This window comes from Anneissia japonica, unplaced genomic scaffold (genome assembly GCF_011630105.1).
Source record: "Anneissia japonica isolate Jap-2015-1 unplaced genomic scaffold, ASM1163010v1 scaffold685_len2926416_cov193, whole genome shotgun sequence".
In the NCBI taxonomy this organism is placed as follows: Eukaryota; Metazoa; Echinodermata; class Crinoidea; order Comatulida; family Comatulidae; genus Anneissia; species Anneissia japonica.
This window is the reverse complement of record NW_022692922.1, coordinates 98,117-106,871: the sequence shown is the minus strand read 5'-3', so window position 1 is coordinate 106,871 and position 8,755 is coordinate 98,117. Positions and strand designations below refer to the sequence as shown.

Sequence of the window (8,755 nt, the reverse complement as noted above, 5' to 3'; positions counted from 1 at the left end):
AACAGCGTAACCTCAGAGGAAGTTTTAAATGAAGTTCGAGGCATTAGATGTAAACACTCATGTGGGTACGACAATATTGATATGCACATGGTTAAACACCGTTATTAATGAAATTGTATAACCTGTAGCCCATATATGCAATTTATCTTTTGAAACTGGAATATTTCCAGATAGGCTTATGCAAAAAAAATCGCAAAAGTAGTACCGATTTATTTTAAATCAGTAATATAAAAATGATTTCAACAACTATTGTCTTTACTACATTAGTTTTCAAAAATATTTCATACCGTATTAGGCCTACAGTTGTTATTATATTTTTTTACCACTATTTATTTTCAAAAGTAAAAGTAAGATTCTGAGATGAACTTAGCATCAGCATACTGCACCTAATTTTCTCGAGAAGCTTAAAAACCCATGTGCATTCGTAAGTGAGATCGGACGGTAGTTTGTTGCAATTTTTCTTTTCTTTTTTGATATGATTTCGATTATTCCTGTTGTATTTTTCCATGTTACTATATCTATTTTTATAATATATTTTTATATATATACTATAGGCGCCCTATTTTTTATATTTAATGCTGTTATTAATGTCACTGATGCGCTTGTCGGAGGAAAATACTGTCGACAGAAATTGAGTTTTTTTTTTTATCCTACCAAAATGAAATAAATGAAATGAAAGAGAAAAAAGTGGTCCAGACATAGCCGGTGTGGCCGGTGCGATTCCGACAGCCCTTTATAATATTATGTGTAATAATAACAAATTAGATTTTCCATACGAGTTTTTTTTCTGCATACCTTCAATAGCTAATTGATTTTGGGCACTTGACGACGACCAGGATGTTTTATGGTATATCGGTTGTCTGCGTCACGTGTAGCTGCTTTACCAACAAATTAAAACAAGGACGGAACATTGACGTTTTCTCAATAAAGCACCAATTAGTGTGGCTTAACATTGTTGTTTCTTGAGTGCATGTTGACCAAAGCCAATGAGGAACTGCAAGCAGTTTATATCGACAGTCCACTTGGCCCGTTCACACTGATTGCTCATTAGCTACTGTTACGAGGCTAGAGTGAATTTTCACTAATTTTATTTAAAGGTCAAAAAAATCAGAAACCAAATGGTCGTCAGATTGTAATTGTGAAATCTGCCTATTTTATGGTTTCATAGTGTAGTATATTTATGCAAATTGTAGTATTCTCTATGGTTAAATTGAGTTTTAGATGGATTCAAACCTCATAACCACTACAGAAACCTTAATTGATGTGTAGGCCTAATTCTTGAGGGTGATATTAAAAATATTCATATGATAATAAAATAATGGTAATATATGATAATAAGAATGCCATGATAATTAGGCCCTGATCATAATGATGATAGTGTAATGATGATGACAAAGGCAATGATGATAATGATACAATAACATAAAATGGTCATTTTAGATAAATATTTGTTGTTTATTCAATCTTCACTTTGCTAGCTGCAAAACCTGAAATGAATAGTACGAATACAATTATTTTTTTACGAATACATATTTTTTTGGGGTATTTTTCTGTGCCTTGCCATGCTCTCTAAGCTTGATTAACTCTTGCCTATGGTAAGTATGAGCCCCCATCAATTTGTGTTACTTATTTATCTTTATTTTATTGAAAAGTGTGTTTTTGGTCAGTTGGCTTTTTATCGTGTTTTTATTTAATAAAATTAAAATAAAGATTATTTCTTTAAACTCAGTAATTCAAATTGAAAAAATGATAGAACTGAAGTCAGAAGACGACTTATTTTCAGTGGGGGTTTTCTTGTGCACTGATTATTTTTAAGTTTGTGTCAATTATGTTTTATTTGTATTTATTGTACTGTAATTAAGTGATTCATTATATTGTATTTAAGTTGAACGCACAACCCTTGAGTGCCGCCGATTTAAAGGCGTATGTTCACAAAGTAAATAAATAAATAAACTAGGAGACCTACATCTGGAGACAATCCCTTCTCTTTTCCAAAAAAAAGTGTACCGCGTTCTTTGACGTGCACATGGGACCAACAACTAAAAACGTCTCATCCGAAAGACGATGTGCTCTAAAGAAGAGAAGAGAGCAACAATGGGAATTGAAACGGGACCAAAAAATCTCCACAGTTCAGCGCACACACAGTGGCAGTGGCGTAGCTAGGGGGTCAAAGGGGGACACGTGCCCCGGGCGCCACGTTTGAGGGGGCGCTGAAATGGGAGAATGAGAGTAGAAAAATAAGCACTTTTTAGAAAAACACGACGAAATTGATGTATTTCAGGCATGAATATTTTAATAAGAATCCGAATGTAGTTGTTTTTATTGGCAAATTCATAGATTTTGATTTCTTTTCAGTCCATTTCGACCGTTTTCTCTTGTTTTTTTTTATCATATTCTGTAATGACTACATGACTAAAGCTCATCCTGCCATTTCTCAGAGCCACGATGGGAAAAGCGAGACTATCTGCTTTGGTACTACTTAGTATTGAGCATGATGAAGCAGACAACATTGCTAACTTTGATCATGTTATTAACTTATTTGTTGATACCAAAGCACACAAAATTCAGTTGCAAATTTAAACAATGTTAAAAATTCAGCACCTTACAAGACTCTATTATAAGATAAATTTAGAAAATAAGAATACTGAGATATGATGCGATAAATACAACAGCCTTACAAATTAGGATAATGGTAAAGTTGTATACAAAGTTCCTAACATTGTAATGCAGTTTCAATAGTAAGAAACAGGGGTGGCGCCAAGGCCCCCTTCGGGGATAGCTGCGCCTCCCCCCCCCCCTTCGTCGAAGAGAAAAACCCATATTCGTTAGGGAGAAAAAAAATTATGTAGGCCCTATTTTGTAAATATTAGTAGATTAGTAAATTAATTAAATAAGCATTTGAAACCCATAAATTGTCAAAGATTTTTGGGGAGCTTCGCACCCCCTCCCCCCAGGCCACCTTCGGAAGATTTTAAGCGACGTTCGATCATGCCCACTTTGCTCTCTTTAAGAAAAGGTATCCAATGTTGGGTGGGTATCCCCCCCCCCAACATTGGACCCCCTCGGGCAAATCCTGGCCCATCCCTGGTAAGAAAGAACATACGAAAGCTAGAATAATAATAGTTATTCGGGTTAAAATAATGTTATTTAGACAGTGCATTATATGGACGTCCCGATGGACGCACAGTACGCATATGCTTATGTCTATACAACCAATATCAATTAATTTCAAAATATTATAATTATAATTGGTGGGGGGGGGGGGAGCTCAATTTTCTACTCTTGTCCCGGGCGCCAAAACCTCTAGCTACGCCACTGCACAGTGGCTACCACCAGTTTAGCCGACTGAGCTAAGCTTCTCTGCTTGTAGAAGCTGATCATGTTAATGGAATACTATTAATTACAGTTTTATATTTATTATTACTATTATTAATATCATGAATAGGTCTATACTATTATTGTAACTATCATCTTTATCGCCTAAGACTATGACCATTATCAAGATCAAGATGAATATCATCATTTATCAAAACCTCAAAATTCACAACCATCACTTTCGTTACCACCATCCATCAAACCACAACTAAGCCTATCATCACGAATATCACCACCATCACCACCATAATTACCAATCTCACAAACTGTCGCCGATATCACCACTATCTTCACTACCATTGCCATAATCACCAATATCACCGTCATCATTACCAATGTCACCATTACAGTCGTAACTACCACCAACTTCATCTGAAACACCATCATTATCACCACTACCATCATCACCAATATCATCACTCATCACCACCATCATCATCATCAACAATTTCAACACCATTTCATCACCACCATCATTCTCACAACCATCACCTTCATCGCCACCTCCATCGTCATCGCCACCATCATCATCACAACCACCACCGTTATTTAACTTATAAGACACTGTAGACTATCTCAATCACATTACTTTCATCATCCTCACTTTCGTCACCAGCATTATCACGACCACCGTCTCACTTATGAATGAGTCTCAGTCACCCTCTTTGTTAATGTTTGTGTATTGTAGCAGGTTGATAATGTGTTCGTCATTATTGTATTGATTCTAAGCTGGTAAATTTCAATCGATAAAACGACTACCGGTATGTCCGCTTGGCCCAACTAAAGAGTCTTGTTTAATTTGGCCTTACATAATGCAGCAATCCTTCTTATAGTGCTTATAATGACAAACCTGTGTTTTGACATGATTCTACTAAATAAACTCTGAGCACCACATCCACCCACCTAGGTCAAGAGGTCTTAGACTCTATTAGTATTTTGCATCGGTTAATAGAATGTTAAATGGCAATTTGTTTGCAAGTAATCGTTCAACTAGTAAGGACATCTTTTTCACATATAATTATACAATAGGTTAGATAACATAAAAGTGAATAACCGAACATTTTCTCACTAACAATTGCTTTTTTAATAGCATAAACCTATCTACTCAATGCTACTTTTATCTGTAATACTATATGCATTATGTGAATAAACCTGAATTGAATTGGAAATACATAGACCTACTTTTGATGGAAGGAAAATAGGTGCGCAACATTTTGTTTCGCTCCTAGTAACTGTAAATTGTTTGTTGTTTTCTATATGAAACTTTGGTAGTTGTGTTTGGTAATGAGGAAAGTCCTGATATACTTTTTGGCCAGGATTTAACAATTGACCTTGGGATTAGAACCTTTGCTCGATTATCTTTATCCGCCTTTCCGAAAAGAATTAGTACTAAAAATTGTTTATGACTGACGATTGCGAAGAAATTTGCAGTCGACAAAATCAACAGTAACGTTCACACGCGATACCGTATATGCTAATACAATTGCATGCAAAGTTCCACACGTATTGATATTGTGGCAAATTATTATGCCGAAGTTTATATACATACACGTTCCAGCGATATTATCTAAGCACAGAAACTGTCAGAGAATTGTTAGTGACAGAAATAATTACGATATCTTGGGGCTTCCCTGTAGCGATGTAATTCATCAATAACTAGGCACTCGTCCAAAGTGTATGCAAACCTAATTAATTTATCAATCACCTCCCCTTGTAAAGAACTTCAATTTCAATCATCCAATGACAAGAACGTAGTTATTCCGAAAATAGTATGTACATATAGTAATACATTCGGAAACACCGTCGCCGGAGTAGGTAACGTCGTTGTAACTTATCTATTAAATGACAATCAGGAAACGGCTAAGGTTCTCGGCGCGGGTGCACTGGTGCCCGGTCGCACACCTTTGAAAACAGCCTGGGAAGCGTCAGTTAACGTATAAATAAGCAGCGATCCAATGGTTGGCAGTGATGGCAGCTCAGCTTGAATATCAACTCTGATGTGAAGCAAATTCTTGACGCTCCGTACTCCACTATATATGAGGACTACTACGAACGGCACAAGTACTTTGGCATTTTCCAATTAGGGTTCCAACTGTTGGTACGACACTCGATCGTTCAGCTGCATTCTCGCACAGATATGTAATTGAATAATTGTATCCTCCGTGTGTTCCAACGAGCCTTACCCTTTGTTAATAATAATTGATAATTCGTTGCATGTAGGCCTATCTTTATATTATCACTAAAAACATAATATAATAAAAACACTGTTTTCAGTACTACACACGAGACCTAGCTGTTTCTGATTGAAAATTTTCCACCCCATAGACCACGAAGATATTGAACATTCTCGGATTAGTGAATGCTACATAAATTGTAATTTATTGTTGACACATTTGGTTTGATATAGCATATCCAATTTACACACAACATCTAACGGCGTAAAGACCTAAAATTGACCGTCAATCATAGTGTACAAGGTAGTAGAAACGAAAGTGCAAACGAATTAATGTGAACAGTATTGGCTACGGAAATATACGGATAATAAAGAAAGTAACGCCTTAAAATATCAAACCACGGCATACATACCAACTCTACGGCTGTCGCAAATCCAATACTAAATTAAATTCTTCCGAAGGAGCGTTTGCTCTTGCTCGGTCAACTCTTGTGTCGACTACCGTATATCCACGAAAGAAGTAACAGAACAACACTGATTAAGAAATATTTTGTTGATATGTCCCCTTTACCTCGGCTTTCGTCTCTTTGACTTTCAGGTGCGTTTCAGGTCGATCAATGATCATGGAAAACAGTTCACGCGACTTGGCGGCGCAGCCGGTTAAAATCGAAGATCGATACACAGACGATTCGAAGTTCTGTAGCAAAATCATATGCTAACACAGGTGAAACCCATTACTTCGATATCTCTGCTCATATCAATGCTATATCATAGCTCTTAAAATAAGTCCGTGACTCCATCAAATGCACGACGACTGAATGAGGTCTTCTGCATCTTTTAGACTATACGATTAGAGCAGTGGATCGATGAGGGCAGTATACCGTTATTGATCGTGCATTGATTGAAGCATGATTGAAGTGAATTCTGATCAAGTTTAACACCATTTTTGGTTTTAATAGCACATTTGATCACATAGTAGGCTAAATAAATGCCACAATTACCATCGTGCTCAAGCATTCAAATTATTTATCTAGCTATGTTTCATTGTGCATCAAATACTAGTGTTGTATTGGCATACCGAGAGGGCGAAATAAATTACCCACAATCGGATGCGAACTACCAACAAAAGCCCCAAAGACCCAGGTGGTTAAGGGGACTGCATTGGCAGTAGAATGTCCCGGGTTCGATTCCCGACCGGTTTGTCGCAAGACGATTTAGTATTAATCTATTAACGTGTTACATTTTATATACCGTATGCTGACGCATAAGGCGATCCGTGTATAGGACGACCAGTTTAGAGAAGAGGTTTGGACGATTTTTGTATGTTTGGCGTATGTTTTTACAATGTTATTTAAATGCTGCTTTTGTAGTATTTTTAAGTGTTTCATGTTTTTTTGCCAGTGGAAAAAGAATTTTCATTTTACTTGTTTTTAATGGAAAAATAAGGTTCTGCTTTGATTTGATTTGATTTGCACGACTCGAGTGCGCGTCCTATTGTTACGGTATAATCTGTCTCTTATACACATCTAGATGTGTATAAGAGACAGAGGTAGGCCTGATCCCTCACTTTTTGGAACCGATTAGTCCGAATCGTTTGATCGAAACAGTAACCGAGGCTTACAAACAAAAAGACTAATACTTAACATCCACACCATTTTTGACAATAATCTTTAGCAAACAGCTAAAGTCCAGTCTACACAACATAAGCCGTTTTTTACAATTAATAGTTCATGTACGGTATCATGTCCCCTAGCGTTAAAACAACACTGATAACCCTTCTCTATATAGGCCTAATGATAGCTAGCTTTATGAAAACTGAGAACGCCCTTACCAAGTGTTTTATACCATAATACACAAAATGCGCAAGATATTGCTCTAATATTTGTGAGACACCAATTGTATCTGGGAGTGGACGGGCCTTGGCGCAATCTTCTAACAATATTTTTTCATCGAGGACTAAGATTGTATCCATCTAGTTCCTGTGTCACATGGATTCCCTCCCCTTCTGTGGTTCAGGCTCCCCTCTGACGTACCGTATCATTCGTGACTACGGCAAATCCGCAAAACGGAAGGCCCAGAGGCCCCTTGTGATTAGAATCAGTGGGGCCAAAGCCAGCATGCCGAAATGTGTTAGTTACAGTTTAAAAAATAGGTCTATATACTTACTATTTCTACACACTTTCACTCGTTCCAGTCTTGGAAAATATTCTAATTAATAAAAAGACGGGCTTTTTATGACAATGCCTAGCGAGTCGATCCTTCTCTCCCTGTAAATCGGTACAGATTGTAGGCCTATTCATTTAAACGATACAAGTTGTACTCTGCTCAGCCAATCGTCCACGAATGCGCCCCTTGCGACTTCTAGCACCTCTCAACGTAATAACAGTACACTTTTTTTTTTTATAAGAACAGATTTTATAAGAACACTGAGGCTGAAATCTCTTAAAGATTAAGAACAAGATAAGAACAAATTGAGGCTGAGATAAATTGTCAAATGAGGTTTTTTATTTAAAAAAAATATAATACCAACAAATCTATCTTTACCTTGTGTGCAGTAGGTATTACTATGAAATACCACCTATAATACAGTAAATAATATACTGACTGTAAAGTAATAATTTTCTCTGTTTGAAAAGTGTGTAAAAGTAAGAACAAAATAAGAACATTTTGAGCCTGAAATTGGCCAAAAAATAAGAACACTGAGCCTGGGCAAAATTTTACTGGTTCTTTTAACAAAAAGTGTATAGTTTTTACTTTCTAATCCTGTGCGATTATTTTTTCAATTGTACGAAAATCCATTGGTGTCACTATAATATGTTACCTTCAGATAGTATTCCGAAATTTCGGATTACTAACGCTGAAGTTAACATTTGGCCTACTCGTTGTGGCACCAAAGGGGTTTCGTAACAATCATTCTTTGGGAATGATATTTAGTTTAGACCTGAACGAATCAAAGAATTTTGTGTTTAAGTAGAGAATATGACAGTTCGTATCATGACGCTTCAGCATCCTATGACGTGAGTGAATGATAGGCCTAGCAACATTTTGGAAAATTAACATCTCATTAGATATTTAACAGCTGACGTCATTGATTTGGTGAGCTTATGGGCGCAGATCATGGAAGTGGGGACACGTCCCCCCACATATTTTAAGGGGGAGGGGTTGGTCCCCTACGTTTCAACTGCAATGTAATTTCATAAGTAAATA

General features: G+C 36.7%; 1 protein-coding gene across 1 annotated transcript in view; it reads right to left on the bottom strand.

Annotated features, from left to right (window-relative positions):
- LOC117100457 (cholinesterase 2-like) overlaps window positions 1-7,848 on the bottom strand; it is a 15,261-nt gene extending 7,413 nt beyond the window's left edge. Inside the window, exon 1 of the mRNA XM_033240158.1 lies at window positions 7,715-7,848. The gene's annotated coding sequence lies outside the window, so the exon portion shown is untranslated. The remainder of the gene's footprint in view (window positions 1-7,714) is intronic.
- Window positions 7,849-8,755: the final 907 nt, after the last annotated feature.